This window comes from Schistocerca serialis, chromosome 2 (assembly GCF_023864345.2).
Source record: "Schistocerca serialis cubense isolate TAMUIC-IGC-003099 chromosome 2, iqSchSeri2.2, whole genome shotgun sequence".
NCBI lineage: Eukaryota > Metazoa > Arthropoda > Insecta > Orthoptera > Acrididae > Schistocerca > Schistocerca serialis.
The window spans coordinates 849,148,632-849,168,435 of record NC_064639.1 but is presented as its reverse complement, the minus strand read 5'-3'; the positions used below and the strand labels follow the sequence as shown (position 1 = coordinate 849,168,435).

The 19,804-nt window shown below is 43.4% G+C and overlaps 1 protein-coding gene and 1 non-coding gene across 7 annotated transcripts in view; both read left to right on the top strand.

Annotated features, from left to right (window-relative positions):
* The window catches only part of LOC126458130 (kinesin-like protein unc-104), a 376,183-nt gene that overhangs the window by 44,189 nt on the left and 312,190 nt on the right, over window positions 1-19,804 (top strand). The gene's annotated exons all lie outside the window — the stretch shown is intronic.
* On the top strand, window positions 19,592-19,666 carry Trnaa-ugc (transfer RNA alanine (anticodon UGC)). The gene has a single exon. It is a non-coding gene; the product is annotated as a tRNA-Ala (tRNA).

Below are 19,804 nucleotides of genomic sequence, written 5' to 3'. Positions count from 1 at the left end.
GTCTTACCTGCTACTCCAACATGTCCCATAGATTTTCTACAGGGTTCAAATCAGATGATTTTCCAGGCCAGCCGAGATGTAATAGCGTGGGGGAGTATTCAGAAAACCTATCACATCTCCTTCCAACCCGATGAACTCTGCTGTTGTTCTGAAAAGTGGGTGTGTCAGTAGCATACTCGTCATGCAGCTGTTGGCTGAAAGGCAACACCTGCTCATTCAGAATGTTTAAAGAAACGTGGTGGTTCATGTTAGTTGTCACCTCAATGAGCGACCCAAATTCATAATAAGAAAAACTCCTTCAAAACTATACAGATCCACTTCCGGCTCGAGTCTGACTCTGTGCACATTCAGGATGAAGTGCTTCATTTGGCCTTCAGTGTACTCGACGTCGTGCGTCATTTGAATGTAGGAGAAAACGTGATTCATCAGATCACATTCGTTCCGCAAGTCAACTACTGTCCACGTTCGATGGTTTCCAGCCCACTAAAGACGCGGAGCTTTATTTTCCTGTGTGAGAAACGGCCTCACGTGAGGTGACCAACGCCCGATATTAATTGCATGCATTTCCCGTCACAATATTCTCTCTCTGACAGGTAGGGATGGACATTATTAACTGCCTGCAACAATTCCTGTCGGGTTTGGAAGAGATTTTGATTTACAAGCCGTCAAAAGAGTCCCGCAGGGAGGATGTTTTTCCGATCTCAATTTTGACGTCGTATTCCGTGGCCACATGGGTTACACCACCGCTTGTAGACACGTTGCAACTTCTCACACTGTATGCCCATGGACGCGACCAATCACAGTTGTCCCTTTTTGCCACTGTCACGTCTTTACATTTACCCATATTTACGTACAATGTCGGCATGAAACATAAATGTTCACTGATCGCTACTTCGTTGTACTCACGTAGAGGCACTGCACTCGCAGTTGAGCACGTGACTAGATCTTTGTGCCATGCGTAAAGCCTTAGTGACAAGGGTGACTGACTGTTCGTTCGTTGGTTTATAAGGCGCCTCTTTCGTGGATGAATGACGTGTTCTCAGAAAGTGCCTTTTACCTCATTTGTAATGACTAGTTTTCAGACAGAAACCTACGATCGTGCATCTCCAATAGGAATCGTGATGATTGGCTCAGACTAATTGCCGTTCGGATGTTGTTGTTGTGGTCTTCAGTCCTGAGACTGGTTTGATGCTACTCTATCCTGTGCAAGCTTTTTCATCTCCCAGTACCTACTGCAACCTCCATCCTTCTGAATCTGCTTAGTGTATTCATCTCTTGGTCTCCCTCTACGATTTTTACCCTCCACGCCGCCCTCCAATACTAAACTGGTGATCCCTTGATGCCTCAGAATACGTCCTACCAACCGATCCCTTCTTCTAGTCAAGTTGTGCCACAAACTTCCCTTCTCCCCAATTCTATTCAATACCTCCTCATTAGTTATGTGATCTACCCAACTAATCTTCAGCATTCTTCTGTAGCAACACATTTCGAAAGCTTCTATTCTCTTCTTGTCCAAACTATTTATCGTGCGTGTTGCACTTCCATACATGACTACACTCAATACAAATACTTTCAGAAGCGACTTCCTGACAAATCTATACTCGATGTCAACAAATTTCTCTTCTTCAGAAACGCATTCCTTGCCATTGCCAGTCTGCATTTTATATCCTCTCTACTTCGACCATCATCAGTTATTTTGCTCCCCAAACAGCAAAAAACTCGTTTACTACTTTAAGCGTCTCCTTTCCTAATCTAATTCCCTCAGCATCACCCGACTTAATTGGACTACATTCCATTATCCTCGTTTTGCTTCTGTAGATGTTCATCTCATATCCTCCTTTCAAGGCACTGTCCATTCCGTTCAACTGCCCTTCCAGGTCCTTTGCTGTCTCTGGCAGAATTACAATGTCATCGGCGAACCTCAAGGTTTTAATTTCTTCTCCATGGATTTTAATACCTACTCCGAACTTTTCTTTTGTTTCCTTTACTGTTTGCTCAATATACAGATTGAGTAGCATCGGGGAGAGGCTACAACCCTGTCTCACTCCCTTCCCAACCACTGGTTCCCTTTCATGTCCCTCGACTCTTATAACTGCCATCTGGTTTCTGTAAAAATTGTAAATGGCCTTTCGCTCCCTGTATTTTACCCCTGCCACCTTCAGAATTTGAAAGAGAGTATTCCAGTCAACATTATCAAAAGTTTTTTCTAAGTCTACAAATGCTAGAAACGTACGTTTGCCTTTTCTTAATCTAGCTTCTAAGATAAGTCGTAGGGTCAGTATTGTCTCACGTGTTCCAATATTTCTACGGAATCCAATATGTTCGGATAGGGATATATATGCAGCCATTGCTCATAGACACCATTCATGAATGTAACAGCGTGAAGAGTTGATATATAGTCAACCGAAGTATCGTGTCCCATATACTTTACATTGGCTACCAGAAGGTAGATTTGGACGTTTTCATAAGTAATTTCAGTTACCACATGAGAGGTATCGTTCCGAATAGGATGTTTCGGTTAGTGAAAACTCTAGACCAACAAGTCCAAATATTTTACTTTACAGAGAAATAACATTTATACTTCACGAGACATTTTATGATATGTGTGGTGGGAGTTACTTTGTGTACCACTATCATTTGAGAACGTCACATCGGAAGAAATTCTGTAAGACTCCGAATGAACACGAATTCGTCTGATTTTTCCCTTTATGACCATTTCACGACATCTACATCGCAGAAATAAACATGTTGCCCAACGCTTCTTGGAACGTTTTCTGTCAGGAATTTCAACCATGAAATTCCCACGATACACAATGCCTCTCTCGCAGTGCTTGCGACTGGAATTACATGAGCCTTCTGTGCGACAAATACAGGGACGTCTGATGCATGGTTTGATAATCTCTCTGTGTCTCCTACACTGCTCAAGAGAAGTTTTGAATACTATGCTGTCTACGTCACTAGAGGTATTGACCCAGGTACTTCATGTATTTCCACTTAGTCCATATACTGGATGGTGTTTACTAATGGCATGCGTTGTGGCCGTTTCCCAGTCGTGTAAATACACAACTGCCGCAGCGGTACACCGCGAGCAGTCCAGCATCAACAACAGCTCCATTCTGTTTGTGTTCAGCACTGCAGTAACATGCCACGTAAAAGCATACAACATTTTGCTAGAGTCGTGATAGTGGCTTTACTTCCAGCAGATCGTACACAGCAAGATGTTGCCGATGGGTCACATGTCACTCAAAGTGGCGTATAAGGTGTGTAGAAAGTAGAGAGAGACGGGAACGCGAACGATAGACCTCGCAGTGGCCATCCTCGTATGACAACACCAATCCTGGGTCGTTTCCTCCAACTGTCGGCTCGGAGGTGCCCAACATCAGCTGTCAGAAATATTATAAATGACTTCTCCCGGGCAACAGGGATTCATATCTCAGACCAAATAGTGCGTAGAAGTGTGCAACGAGAAATTTTGCACTGAACCAACGGAATCGACGCTATCGAATGAACTGGGCTCCTGCACATCAACATTGGACATAGCAGAGTGGAGTAATGTCATGTTTGCTGACGAGACCTGGATTGGTTTCCGACCGGACACTAGACGTGTTATATTTTGGAGAAGCGCTAGACGATACGAGGAATGCCGATACGTTAAGGAAGTCCATCCGTCAGCAGGTTGAAGTGTAATGTTCTGGGCGGCAATAACGAACGGACAGCGGACCCTCTAATTCCCATCTATGGCAATTTGGCTGGTTTCTGATACATACAAGAGGTCTTAAAACGATTGTAAGGCCCTACAGACGTGAAGTCGGTGACAATTTCATCCTAGTCGATGACAATGCAAGACCGCACCATACTCTAGGAATGTCTCGGTATCCCCAAAGATGCAACATTAACTGAATGCATTGGCTAGCACAGTCCCCAGACATGAGTGCAACTCAGCACGCATAGAACCTGTTTAATGTGGTCATTGCACAGCGTCCGAATCCATCTGACAGTCTTCAGGACCTCATTGAAGCTGCTATTGAGGAGTGGGACCTCATACCCCAAGATTAACTTGATGGTCTCATTCAGAGCATGGCTCGCACAGTGGAAGAACTCATCCGCGTACGGGGAGGACATATTCACTACTGTTGTTGTTGTTGTGGTCTTCAGTCCTGAGACTGGTTTGATGCAGCTCTCCATGCTACTCTATCCTGTGCAAGCTTTTTCATCTCCCAGTACTTACTGCAACCTACATCCTTCTGAATCTGCTTAGTGTATTCATCTCTTGGTCTCCCTCTACGATTTTTACCCTCCACGCTGCCCTCCAATACTAAATTGGTGATCCCTTGATGCCTCAGAACATGTCCTACCAACCGATCCCTTCTTCTGGTCAAGTTGTGCCACAAACTTCTCTTCTCCCCAATCCTATTCAATACTTCCTCATTAGTTATGTGATCTACCCATCTAATCTTCAGCATTCATCTGTAGCACCACATTTCGAAAGCTTCTATTCTCTTCTTGTCCAAACTATTTATCGTCCATGTTTCACTTCCATACATGGCTACACTCCATACGAATACTTTCATAAATGACTTCCTGACACTTAAATCAATACTGGATGTTAACAAATATCTCTTCTTCAGAAACGCTTTCCTTGCCATTGCCAGCCTACATTTTATATCCTCTCTACTTCGACCATCATCAGTTATTTTGCTCCCCAAATAGCAAAACTCCTTTACTACTTTAAGTGTTTCATTTCCTAATCTAATTCCCTCAGCATCACCCGACTTAATTAGACTACATTCCATTATCCTTGTTTTGCTTTTGTTGATGTTCATCTTATATCCTCCTTTCAAGACACTGTCCATTCCATTCAACTGCTCTTCCAAGTCCTTTGCTGTCTCTGACAGAATTACAATGTCATCGGCGAACCTCAAAGTTTTTATTTCTTCTCCATGAATTTTAATACCTACTCCGAATTTTTCTTTTGTTTCCTTTACTGCTTGCTCAATATACAGATTGAACAACATCGGGGAGAGGCTACAACCCTGTCTCACTCCCTTCCCAACCACTGCTTCCCTTTCATGTCCCTCGACTCTTATAACTGCCATCTGGTTTCTGTACAAATTGTAAATAGCCTTTCGCTCCCTGTATTTTACCCCTGCCACCTCAAGAATTTGAAAGAGAGTATTCCAGTAAACATTGTCAAAAGCTTTCTCTAAGTCTACAAATGCTAGAAACGTAGGTTTGCCTTTCCTTAATCTTTCTTCTAAGATAAGTCGTAAGGTCAGTATTGCCTCTAAAGACTGATAATCATCATCGTGAGATAAAGATTTTCACTGCTTCTGTTTTCAAGTTGTGCACTTAGGGGAGAGTTTCCTTTGCTTTGTAACGATTTTTGTAACTAACCAAAATTGTTTTTGTTTTCAGAAGGAATTACGTTTATTTTGTTAACGAGGGTTGTACAAACCTCAGTGGTGGTGCCATAAGTTGTGATAAACTCTATCGTATTCCAAAGTTTTGTTGGGGTGTATACATTAATGTTTGTAAAAATTGCAAAATCCGGAAGCGATGGTCTAAATGACTCCAAAATCGGAAGACGTATAGAACATGGAACCACGATAAGTGATTAGGTGTGCAGAGAAGTGATACGCACGCAAGCCCGAAAGTGCCCTCTTATGTGTGACTGGACAGGCAGTGTAATGCCACGCTGCGTCAGTGCAGAACTGTCAAACGGTGTGGAAACGTGCAAGCAAGTTTCGGTGTGCCTCGTCGATGTAAAGAGCGCAATACGAGCATGTCAGTTCCAACGGGACAGTAACTGGTCTCTCGGGTAGAGGTTTGTCATGCCGTGACATTGTGACTCGTACGTGTGGAAGCAGTGGATAGAGGTGTGTCGTGCACGCAGGCTAGCGGGTACTGGGCCACACAATGAGAGCGTAAAGCGGGATGGCCGTTATTCCGCTATTTTGTCCGTGTGGTCGTTCGTCTAATATGTTGGCTCGACAATGCAGCGCTGCCTCGGGTGTGAACATGTCTGTGTCGCCACCATCTGCTGAGGTTTGGACGCATGCCATTGCGTCCGTTTCCATTGACCAGTGACCATCAATGCCACGGACTGCACTGTGCACATAACGCCGTCACTGACTTGCTGAGTGGCAAAATGTGTTGTTTCTGGACGATTCCCACTTCAGCTTGCCCTACAGTGATGGCCAAGTACATGTTTGACGCTACCATTGTGGGCGCAATCGGGAAGACTGCATTGTTGAGTGGCGTATCGTATAAAGGCAGCGTTATGGTTTGGAGCAGCATGAGCTATAATATGTTCTCTTGCCTCCTACAAATTGAGGGCTATCTTAACAGCAACTTCTACAGGGTTATTACAAATGATTGAAGCGATTTCACAGCTCTACAATAACTTTATTATTTGAGATATTTTCACAATGCTTTGCACACACATACAAAAACTCAAAAAGTTTTTTTAGGCATTCACAAATGTTCGATATGTGCCCCTTTAGTGATTCGGCAGACATCAAGCCGATAATCAAGTTCCTCCCACACTCGGCGCAGCATGTCCCCGTCAGTGAGTTCGAAAGCATCGTTGATGCGAGCTCGCAGTTCTGGCACGTTTCTTGGTAGAGGAGGGTTTAAACACTGAATCTTTCACATAACCCCACAGAAAGAAATCGCATGGGGTTAAGTCGGGAGAGCGTGGAGGCCATGACATGAATTGCTGATCATGATCTCCACCACGACCGATCCATCGGTTTTCCAATCTCCTGTTTAAGAAATGCCGAACATCATGATGGAAGTGCAGTGGAGCACCATCCTGTTGAAAGATGAAGTCGGCGCTGTCGGTCTCCAGTTGTGGCATGAGCCAATTTTCCAGCATGTCCAGATACACGTGTCCTGTAACGTTTTATTTCGCAGAAGAAAAAGGGGCCGTAAACTTTAAACTGTGAGAGTGCACAAAACACGTTAATTTTTGGTGAATTGCGAATTTGCTGCACGAATGTGTGAGGATTCTCTACCTCCCAGACTCGCACATTGTGTCTGTTCACTTCACCATTAAGAAAAAATGTTGCTTCATCGCTGAAAACAAGTTTCGCGCCGGCCGAAGTGGCCGTGCGGTTAAAGGCGCTGCAGTCTGGAACCGCAAGACCGCTACGGTCGCAGGTTCGAATCCTGCCTCGGGCGTGGATGTTTGTGATGTCCTTAGGTTAGTTAGGTTTAACTAGTTCTAAGTTCTAGGGGACTAATGACCTCAGCAGTTGAGTCCCATAGTGCTCAGAGCCATTTGAACCATTTGAACAAGTTTCGCACTGAACGCATCCTCTTCCATGAGCTGTTGCAACCGCGCCGAAAATTCAAAGCGTTTGATTTTGTCATCGGGTGTCAGGGCTTGTAGCAATTGTAAACGGTAAGGCTTCTGCTTTAGCCTTTTCCGTAAGATTTTCCAAACCGTCGGCTGCGGTACGTTTAGCTCCCTGCTTGCTTTATTCGTCGACTTCCGCGGGCTACACGTGAAACTTGCCCGCACGCGTTCAACCGTTTCTTCGCTCACTGAAGGCCGACCCGTTGATTTCCCCTTACAGAGGCATCCAGAAGCCTTAAACTGCGCATCCCATCGCCGAATGGGATCTTTGTTGAACTTCGTCCTGAAGTGTCGTTGCACTGTTATGACTGACTGAGGTGAGAGCATTTCAAGCACGACATACGCTTTCTCGGCTCCTGTCGCCATTTTGTCTCACTGCGCTCTCGAGCGCTCTGGCGGCAGAAACCTGAAGTGCGGCTTCAGCCGAACAAAACTTTATGAGTTTTTCTACGTATCTGTAGTGTTCGTGACCGTATGTCAATGAATGGAGCTACAGTGAATTTATGAAATCGCTTCAATCATTTGTAATAGCCCTGTATATCAGGGAGGTTTTAGAGCCCGAGGCAATGACCCTCCAAGTGCCATATGTAGCCAGCACGATGTCTGGCCACATGTAACGAGGAATGTGCTAGCCTATTTCGGAGAACGGCAGGTACCATAGCTTCCCTGGCAACCATGTTCACCTTAAATGCCACTCATAGAACACATCTGGAATATGGTGTGTCAGCAACTTGATTGAGCTGGTCATTTTACGGTGATTTGTGGACGCTCTTACAAACTTCGTGGTAATGTGTTCTCCATCAGCATATCCAGGTCCTCTTTGATTCCATGTCACGAAGTCTAGAGACTCTGATTACAGTACGTGGCGGCTTCATACTATATTGAATATGCACGGTCAACGTGCATGTACAATTCTGCAATTCTAATCATTTGTGTACTTCATCTCCCTAATGTGTGGAATAAATTTCATTGTGGTCACATGTCTCGTTCTTGCTGTTGCAATTTTCATAAATAGCAGGTTATTAATCGAGCTTGGTAAAGGTGAACAGACTGACGAGCAGTACTGGAAATCGGTGCAAGGAATGTTTTGTGAGATACTTCTTTCTTGGATGAATTACGTTTCAAAGAAGCGCCGTGCATACACTGGAATATGTCTTCAGTTCTGTAGGGAAACGATGGAAAATTTGAAGCAGGATAGATCTCACGAAAGAGAGTTCTTTGTTTTAACAACTAATTCAGCTCGCTCGGTCCTGACCGTAAAGAATACATGAACGCGCAAAATTAAAAGATCAGAGGAACACAACCGTTGACCCTCGTCACATACGTCGACTTGAACTAGTGCAGTCACATTTTTGTATTCGCTTAGCGTCTCTCGTTACAGACTCGGAGGTCCCAGGTTCGATGCCTCGTGACCTTTCAGGTTTATGGGTTGGGTCATATAGCCTCGGTTGGCGTACACTTATCTTGGAGAAACTAAATGAGAATGTGATTCAGTAAATAAGCAGCGAAACTGACACGCAAGTAGTCGGAGTGACGTCAGCTTAAAGGTCACATACACACCTGGATGTTACACTACTTTTTACTATTTGTATACACTATCGCTGTTCTGGAGTTTCTGGACCGTCATCTATCATAAAAATTTATTGTGGTAAACAAAGGCAACATAAATGCGGTTCTAACCTGTTTGCCCCGCTTTCATGCTTTGCAATGCGAAACCATTACACTACTCCATTTTAACGTTCATCTTTCATGTGCAACTCTTGTTATGGTAAGGAATATTGGTAGCGTCTACGCAGGCAGATACAGTTCCGGAAACAGAAACCCACAACAGCATGTTCGTGTCATAGGCATTGTAAATTTAGTTTATCAGCAGACCAAGTACGAAGAACAGCAACATGCTGCTGACTCGACCACACCAAGGTATTTACCTCTGCGTGTCCCTCGGCTGTCACCGAAAATACTGAGTCTGGTTCGTTGAGTTTGCGAGACCGTAGTTTATTTATTGGATTACGTGGCAATCTGCTGTAAGGTTAATGCTGTTTAATAATACTAACAGCGTTTCATTAATCTGATAGCGAGGCCGATTACGGCGTAGCAAGAAACAAGCTCATAGTTACATCTGCCATAGAACTGAGTGGTTCACGTCTCGGAAAATCTTCCAGAAAAATGTGTAAAATTTGTGGAGAGTTAAATCCCGTAGAGCCGGCGTAGAGAAAGTAGACAGCTGCTGTGGCTATCTTGTTAGATGAGAGTGGGAGTACGTTAAAGCAGCGTGCTGAAACCAGTAAGAGCAGCCAAGTCACGCCCCGTGGTCTCTGTGAAGGCTGTTCCCCTGAGTCACTGGACTCTCCTTAGTCTACTGAACCGTTGAGTCTTAGTACAACAGTAGAAAAAGGTAAGAACTGTTTACTGGGCCACCATTAGGAGTTTTGTTCAGCCACCTAATTAAATAGGATTTCTTTTTTCGTGCTTAATGAACCACTACTCTTGCCAAGTGCAAGAGTTGCATCTTAGGTGTATCGGGTGGCGTTTGATGACGATGAAAGGGGTGGTGGCAGGCGGTGGGATGGGAGGGGAGGTGAGGGGAGGGGGGAGGTGGGCGACCAGATGCTCGCACATAGTCTGCTTCTTCAGAATATTGCCAAGAGGATTGCAGAGCTTATCATTCCTGTCCCAAGGACGAATGAGGAAGGATTATGTCACGTGGTCTCACTCTGTGACCCACTGCGGAGAAGTTTGGGATTTAATCCAGGCCTTAAGCATAAAATCTGGTGATCTGAAACTTCACACTATCCTCTCTTCTCCTTTTGCTGGCTAGGTACTTGCGGTGAAAATTTCTTTGACGACAAGACTTCCAAACGGCTTCCTTTGAGCTAAGCGCCTTTTAGCGACTTGTGGTACAGAGGGGGATTTGTTGAATGGTGGACATTCCTAGACGGTTCGCCCATATTCTTCAAAAATACTGCGCAAACATCTTCATACTGTTCATTGTCGTTCTGTACTTTCTCGTATATATGTATGTACAGTACTGGACAGTCCCAGAAAGCAAGAGATGAGCTCCCGACACATATTCTCTGTTTTGAGTGCTTGTAAATGTAAGGGCCATTCTGTGAAGATGCTAAGAATGCCCAGTATCTGCAAAGACGGTAGATTTCTTCCCAGAAGATTATAAAATTCTAGTATCATTCTTATTTCCTTAAGACAGATTTCGATGGCAATCCACCAGAGAGCAGTGTTCTCCCTTAAAACGTTCCTGATATGAATTTTTGTGTGTAGCTTCCTTCCGTCTTGTCTTCGCTTTCAGCGTTATACTCTGTAGGATGCAGAACATTGCGAACGAGGGCACGTTAGATGTTCCTGTGTGCCCCACTGAGTGTTGACAGTGTAAAATATTTGGATAACGGTCGTCCCACTTCACTGTGCGAGATACACTGAGGTTCTTCAAAACCATCTGCAAATGGCTGCAGGCACAAATAGATAGTATAATAAATTGAATATTATACCACAGACAGTCGCCTGGCGAAGCTGTTCTCATGTAACAAATATTAACCAATAGTGTTTGGCGAGAACAACGTTTTTCTCCCAACGATTCCCATTTAAGTTTATGAAATGACGTTTTCGGCAGACGGCTGTAAGATAGGTGACATCCAGTTTATTTTACCATTGATTTCGACATGCAAGTAATTTTCAAGCTGTTTTGAAGAACCTTATTACACGTCGCAATTTAAGGTCTGACTACGACGCCCCAAACAATTTTACACAGACAAATTTGGTTCGGTACGTAGAAACTTATGATAGGGTACATGATGCGCGCTCTTCCAACGGTGTACAAAGTCAGATGGACTTCACATAACAACCTTAATTATCATGTAATAAAAGCCAACTGCGCCCATGAAACATGATGATGGTAATAATAGTATTCCTTGGCGGCTACTTTGGTGTAGAGGTCTGCATTTTGGCTGATCGGGGAACTTCCCGTCTCGAAAATTTTAGAAATGCGTGTCACGGATTGGTTTCTTCATCCGAGGAAATAGGGACAAATCTCGACACATGTCATGAGAACGTAAGTGGTGACTGAGGGGGGGGGGGGGGGGGGTAGGACTGGCGGGAGAGAAAGCTCAAGGAAGCAGCTTTGCGCAGTGGCGTGGTATTCTGCAGACTCCATCCACCCGGTGGGTGGGTCATGTTCAAAACATCGTGCAAGGTATTGAAAACTGATTTTCACTTTTTCCACTATCGCGTCGGTTGTGATATGTACGATAGTCCACTTTCTCAAAGGGCTGCGGAATTTTTTTTTTTTTTTTTAACTGTTGAAACTATCCCACCAAGTATCGGAGTTGCATTCAGATGGCGCCAACATCTTCCACCATATTTCAGCTGACAACCATTCAGCCGTCTTCAGGTGAGTGATTTACATTCGAGATTGCTGGTTCACGTCGCTAACTTTCTACCAAAAATTGACGCGAGGACGCATGCGCATAGGTTGCTGCTACATGAGCGACCTCTGTCGAGTTTGCGCCCTCTTCGCATATTGCTCATCTGTGGGGCGCAGGCGCATGCGTAACGGTGAGACCAGATGCACGCCCTCTATCGGAATGCCGCCGAAGCCAAAATTCAGATGTCAAATTCATAAAATTAACTTACGCTAGTCTTGTCATTAGGCATAAAATGTTTTCTATCTTCAGAATGGAACCATGGGGTCCCACGCCTTATCCAGCTGCAAGACACCATCACGATTAATAAAATCTTCCACTAAAAGTATTTCCACTGATTCCTTAATACAAAGCTAAATCCCAGAAGGAAACCGTCGAGGCCAAGATTTCCGTGGCGTGGCAGTCGATAGAACGTCCCGTGGAGATACAATGCTCGGCTAGGGCTGACTTACTGCGCAGCGGAAGGTGAGTGATGCGATCATGTACAACGCACCTTTCACGTACTGAGGGTGTAGTTTGAGCATTGTAGGCTTTGCTACAGTGGCATGGTATTCTGCAGACTACACCCTTCCGTAGTCCCAGGTCGTCTTTTACAGAACGCAGAAGAGCACAAAGCTTGCTTTGTAGGTGGCAGGGAGACAATTTGAATATAACGTCTCCTTAGGATGCTGCTTAATCTCTACGAAACATTGGCGACGTATCGGAGGAACTGGAACGCCCTGGACTTGAACATCTCCTTTTCTTCTTAAACCTGTGCTGATATCATGTAGAGAACATTATCTTTGAACACAGAGATTAGGTATTCCAGCTCCTTTAGTCGCTATTAGATGCAAATTACGGCTGGTGCTCCAAAGGTCGAAGGACCCCCATAGTTTGTGAAGGATGGTGACAGCTAGACGCCTGCAAACACAGGTCCCTATGTGTGGACTTACTGTAAACGGAATATCCCAGTGACCCATCCGCTTACCGACTGACCAAGGAACTGCAGGCAGGCACCCTATTCCGGAAGACTGGAGTCAACACAGTGCCTTGCCAGTATGGTCAAGTCTACATTGGGCAGCCCACACACACATTGTGTGGAGAGTGCGTTGAACATGATAACCGTAAGTCATCAAATTAAAACTATTCTTTATTAGATTCGTTACGTTCTTTGGATTATTTTGTCACGAAACTCTTGGTCCCAACGAGATCCTTCTGGGATTAAATTATTAAGGAATATTGGAAATACGTTTGGCGGAAGATATTACTCTTGGTGGCGATTTCCAACTGGATAAGACGTGGAACGCGGTGATTTCTGTAGTATCTTCAGTAAGAAAACTTTTACGCCTAATCTGACTTACGAATTTTAACTCTGCCCGCCCATATTCCCACAGAGGGCGTGTACGTCGTATCAGCATTACGCATCTGACTGTCGAAATATCATGGAAACATGTCGATGTCATCCGTTTGCTATGCCAAAACTTCATGGAATACTTATTACACCGTGAACACTTTAAGACTCACGAATGTTGAGTCTGTTCCCAAGTTGAAAGCAATGCTGAATGTTAGGAGCAGATTCTATGTCCGGCCGATCTGCGAACCTCGAGCCGCACCTTATTTTAAAGCTGTCTGACTGCGTTATTTGCCACGTGAGACATGTCGGCCACTAGAGCACAAGTGTTCACATGTTGACGCGACACAGCTTCCCGATGAGTCAGGCAATTCCCAGAAGGCCGCGCGGGGCCTCAGCTTTCAGTCGTCACCAGAGGAGACGGAATTAGGGCAGCGTCAAAACTGGAGCTTTTAATCTGAAAATAGTAAAGGTACCCAGGGTGAAATTCTTCAGGCCTTTAGAGCTGAAAACATCGAAGTTGCGCACCTAATAGTGTGATGAGACTAAATGAAACATGACTGTACTGTGACAGTGGATGTTGAGCGTTCTAACCTGGATGTGAAGCTATCTATTATCCAGAAAGGAAGGAAGAAAGTGATTCGAAGTTCGGATGAAGCTTGAGGCTGATCGGGATAATGAAGCTGTGGGCATATTTAAGGGATGTTACATTATAATATGCACTTTTGCGTGGACCACAATAAATAAAAGGCAAAGCAAAAGTGTGACTATAGACAAAAGCAAATATTTTTCTTCTGATTGTGCTAATGCTGTTCTAATCGATATTAGGTCAGTAATGTGGAGCAAAAGGAAGATTATTCGCTGAAAGAGTACAGATTGCGAGGCCCCTTGGTGGGACCGAGAAATGATGCGTGGGGCGGCTTCCTTTTTTATAAGAATTACTGAATTTATTTAAATGTTTAAGATTGGCTTAAATTCCGAGTGGGAAATTTCCGTAAAAAATTAACTTACGTCTTCTAACTTGTCTCTGGTGAACCGCCCGCCGCGTTAAGGAGAAAGGCATTTGGATAAATTATGTTACCAGTATAAAAGTCGTAACTGGGGCTCAGCATTTGGTACTATCGGAAATGATACACCGCCTCGGGCGCTGCTAACTTAACATTTAAACACACAATTTTAATCCAGAGAATACATATTTGTCTTGGCTTAACACAATGATTTTAAAACTGCACACTGTGCAAAGCTACTGAAGATAAGCAAACAATGCTACAACAGTTAATCTGGTTTAAAATACGATACAGTTTTCAGTAACATTACAGGTAATGCGGCTCGTAGAACTCACTTTGCTGACAGTCATTAGAAAGTAATAATGATGACCGCAATAGCCCTCGCGGAATTACAAAACGGTCTGCCAGAACGAATACAGTTCAAAGACTGACTGTATTACAGTGTCGTTTTTGTCTGATTTCTGAGAAAACAAAGGCTGCTTGTGGGTGCCATGACTCTTTCTTACGTCATTGCTCCGCGCTTTCACGCATTTACGTAATTTTCTAGGATACGCGAAGCTGGGTGGCGGCTCGGAAGTTTTTTGGAGTATGCATGCAACAGATTTCAGATTTCTAAAAAAAATAACTGTAATAATATATAAAGGAGAAACATTTCCAAAAATGTCGAAAAGTTCTTAGCCGATTTATATCAAATTTTTACACGATACTCTTATAAACATTCGGATGGACGTATGCTATACACTTTTTAAACGACGTGAACTCGATGCTACACTCTAGAACAATGAAAACATAGAACTTGACTGGAAGGACAGAAGAATGATTAATTAACTGGATTAGAAACAGGGCACAAAAATAAACATCAGTAACGTAGAGGAAGAGATCAAGATTAGAAAAGGATGGCGCCTATCCCCATATTTAATGTGTTCATTGAGAAAGCTGTTCAGATGATGAAGGACAAGACAAAGGGAAAAAAAGCGAATGGTAAAAAGATACACTGTATTTAGATTTGTTGATGATATTGTGATAGTTGTAGAATCCAAAAAGAAATGAACATAATGTTGCAAGTCCTATCAGACACTAGTAACCTATGGAAATTAAAAGTGAACAATAGGTTGGTTGGTTCGTTGTTTGGGGAAGGAGACCAGACAGCGTGGTCATCGGTCTCATCGGATTAGGGAAGGATGGGGAAGGAAGTCGGCCGTGCCCTTTCAGAGGAACCATCCCGGCATTTGCCTGGTGTGATTTAGGGAAATCACGGAAAACCTAAATCAGGATGGCCGGACGCGGGATTGAACCGTCGTCCTCCCGAATGCGAGTCCAGTGTGCTAACCACTGCACCACCTCGCTCGGTCTGAACAATAGGAAAACAGAATTAATGGTAGAACAAAAAAGTGTGGGAGGAATTAAAACCGGTATAAAAATTGATGAGTCAGATTAAAGCAGGTGAAACAATTTTATCATCTCGGTAGTGTAAGCAAAGAGGACAGTAGATACTTAACGGAAATGAAGATAAGGGCACCATTGGCAAAGCAGGCATTTATGACTAAAATAAACATTGTAACCAGCAAACATATGAACATAGGTGTTAGACAGTGTAACCTCCCAACAGATAAATTATATAATTATTTATATATTCACATTCAGCGTAACACAGTTGAAATACCTCTCAACAGATAAATTAAATAATAACCTCCCAACAGTAAAAAATATAATTATGTAATTCACATTTAGCGTAACTACCCAATAGTGAAAATATGTATAGCACTGACATTTAGTGTAACCTAGCAACAGTTTATTATTCCGTAACCTACCAATAATACAATGTGACTAATCTTCTAATAAATAATGTGACTCACTTATAACTTTTCAATAATTGGCTGTGAATTTAAACTGGTAAATTTTGGACGTCAGCAGTGCTGCGTCATGGCCCTGAAAATTCATTCTGAATAAATTGAAAATTCTTACCTCAATAAGGTCGTCGGATAACGCATGTATATATGCTCCTATAAGAATTTTTTCTGGCGCAGCCCAGTGCAATGCCGGCCGATAGATGTCATGTATAAAAGAAATAACTGATTTTTCTTTACAATAATCGGGATGACCATAGATTGGAAAAAATAGTAAATTCTTTAAATTGAGATGAATGTTCGTCAAAGTTACGTTTTGTAAGAAAGATTATTATTAAGAGATTTTTTTAAAACATTTACATGGGGCTGGGTATAACAATAGTACACATGCGCGAGGCTGCATTTACCTTATACTACATCACTCAGGCACCGCCATCGCTCCCCATGACCGGCCCAGCCAACTCGATACACCAAACTGCTAGCTACTACTTACTCCTACTGCCACACAGTTCCTACTGCAGTCAACACTGCTCTTTGGTCTGAGATTCTCTTACAGCTTACATGTCGCAGGCAGCGCGTGAGCAATCCATCGAAATTACATCTGCTCGAGTGCACTAGCAACAAATTCCTTAGTCTTGGACCTCTTAATAACCCTCCACTGGGGGGGAGGGGGCAAAAATATGGCAACGATGGTGAGCAATCCATCGAAATTACATCTGCTCGAGTGCGCTAGCATCATATTCCTTAGTCATGGACCTCTTGCAACAGTCCTTTGCCAAATCATTTGTTTGGAGTAACTTATCTATGATAATGAAAGTTGGCCTCTGGATAAATTGGAACGGAATCGACTGGAAACTTCTGTAACGTGGATATGGCGGAAAATGACAAGAACGAGATGGACAGAAAGAAAAACCAATTTGGAAGTCCCGAGGGAAGTGAAAGAAGAGAGGCGATTGGTATGGAAATGGAAAAAGAGAAAAATAAAATTTTATTGTAGATGTCTTCAGACACTGCACGTTCATCATTAATATTCTTGTTGGGAAAGTGCTATTAAAGAAAGAAAGAGGACGACCTAGAATGAAGTATTGGGAAGACATAGAGAAAAGGATGGGATGTGACAATCACATGGAACTGAAACGAGCAGTCAGTGACAGAAGAGAGCGTTTGCGTCGACAAGGCATTAGCCCTTAGAATATGTACGCATGTACAGATTTTCGGCTAAAGTCTAGTGGGGAGGTCTCTCTCATATCACATAGACCAATGATACCAACCGAATTACGCATTCAATTTAAGCGAGTGAAGGTATCGTTTACAGTAATAATAAAGATGGGTCAAACTCGGACATTAAAATACGTTGGAACTGATTTAGGATCAGAATGTTTTTTCTGTGGTTAATGTTATGTGCCGTTTCACTAAATATTTTCAGCCATAGTTACGCAAAAGCTAAAACTCTATTCTTTACTACGGGGACGTAGACTAATATTTTTCTGAACAAAAGTTGTATACACAACAATATGTACAATGTCTCTCCTAAGAATCGTCAGGAACATTTTCTGTGGTGTTTCAGCACATATTTGCAATTTCCTTTTTGCATTGTGTAGCTGGAGTCAGCCCAAACAAAAATAGTGGTCATCATGTCCTTCAAGGGTTGGCGGAAAGCGTCAGTTTGTTTCCAGTTAGAAACAAAATTATTTTTAAAGCGGAATTGTACATGCCCATTCGATAGACCGGTCTCAGAGTAGTCTAGTGCAATATTTGTTTTATCGCTGTATATTAACAGGGACAGTAAAACATGAAGGACAGCAGTGACTCAGTAGCGCTGGATGCTTGGCGGTAGCAGGCAGCGCAGGCTTCCTTCATGTTTTACTGTCCCTGTTAATATACAGCGATAAAACAAATATTGCACTAGACTACTCTGAGACCGGTCTATCGAATGGACACGTAAAATTCCGCTTCGAAAATCATTTTGTTTCTACCTGGAAACAAACTGACGCTTTCCGCCGACACTGGGTGTCGCATGAAGGACGTGATGACCACTATTTTTGTCTGGGCTGACTCCAGTTACAAAATGCAAAAACGAAACTGCAAATATCTGCTCAAACACCACAGAAAATGTTCCTGAAAACTCTTAGAGGAGACACCGTGTACACATATAATTGTGTAAATGTACTGTATTGTTTTGTTCTCACAGTCGTACTTAACTATGATAGCAAAGCGTTTAAATAATTCGACACATTTTTCACATAGTCGGTTGTATGATCTCGTTTGACGGACTGGTAGTTCAGAAAACCAGTCCATACTCTTACCACACTGTATCCAACAAAAACCAAACCAACGGAGTCTTTTATATCCATATTCTGTATGATTTATTATAATTTCGAGTTCCATCAAGCGGGCGAAGTCGCAACTAGAAGCAGAAATTTGCGTCCTGACGCAATTCCCAAGGATGCCCCAGCTTAGGACTTATATCCAATTCCATATACATGTGGCTATTGCGAAACGCTGCCAGGGTCGCTGGTTATTAATGAAAAGCTCTTTTCCCCACCTGTCACCCTTCACTCATCACTAAGTAATCAGTTAGGATTCATAATCTTCTCTTTTACATTTGGAATTAATATTTTAGCTCGGAATTAAATAAAATACACATAACCGCACCGGTACATGCATTAGGAAAGTAAATTTGCCATTTAGAACCTATGTACACAAAGGAGTTATGAAGGAAGCACGGAGCAGCTGCCTGGATGTCGTCCAAAGAGCGCTTGCAGATCGGAGTCGTCGGTCTTCAGCTGCAGCCAGCAGTCAGTATTTGACTCTTCTCCCAGAATCCCTGTTAAGCGAGACCAGCGGCGTTTGCATATAGTTGTCATTGTTAACAGACAAGCAACACTGCGTGAAATAACAGCAAAAATCAATGTGGGACGTACGACGAATCTGTATACTTATATGGATGTGGTCCCTGTTCTTTCGGACATTTGTCTGACCTGCAACTGTCTAGAATGAAATTAGAATTATATATTAATACCTTCAGCTGCTGATGGGTGTTGATATGTATCACCGGGGACAGGTGAAAATGTGTGTCCCGACCGGGACTCGAATCCTGGCTCTCCTGCTTGCATGGCAGACGCTCTATCCAGTTGAGCCACTTAGGGTACAGAGGATAGTGCGACTGCAGGGACTATCTCGCGCACGCCTCCCGCGAGACCCACAGTTTCACCTTATAAGTCCACACACTACATTCGTAGTGTCCCTACCCAACACACTCATTACTCGTGGTAGAGATTCTTATCAAGTCCCGTAAGAGTTCGGGTAATATGTGCGCATCCGCACAGAAGAAGAAGGTCATGGCTGGTATTTCAATGTGCGAAAGAACAGACACCATATCCATCTATGTATATAGTTCTGGCAATACCGGCCGTGACCTTCTTCTTCTGTGCGGATGCACACATATTACTCGAACTCTTACGAGACTTAGTAAGAATGTCTTTCACGAGTAATGAGTGTGTGGGGTAGGGACACTACGAATGTAGTGCGTGGACCGTGGACATACATGGTGAGAATGTGGGTCTCGCGGGAGGCGTGCGCGAGATAGTCCCTGCAGTCGCACTATCCTCTGTGCCCTCGGTGGCTCAGTTGGATAGAGCGTCTGCCATGCAAGCAGGAGATCCCGGGTTCGAGTCCCGGTCGGGACACACATTTTCTCCTGTCCCCGTTGATATATCGTCGCCCATCAGCAGCTGAAGGTATTAATATATAATTCTAATTTCATACAACGAATCGGTCCTTTATGACACTGCGACGAAATTTGGTGTTAACGTGCAATGGCAGTA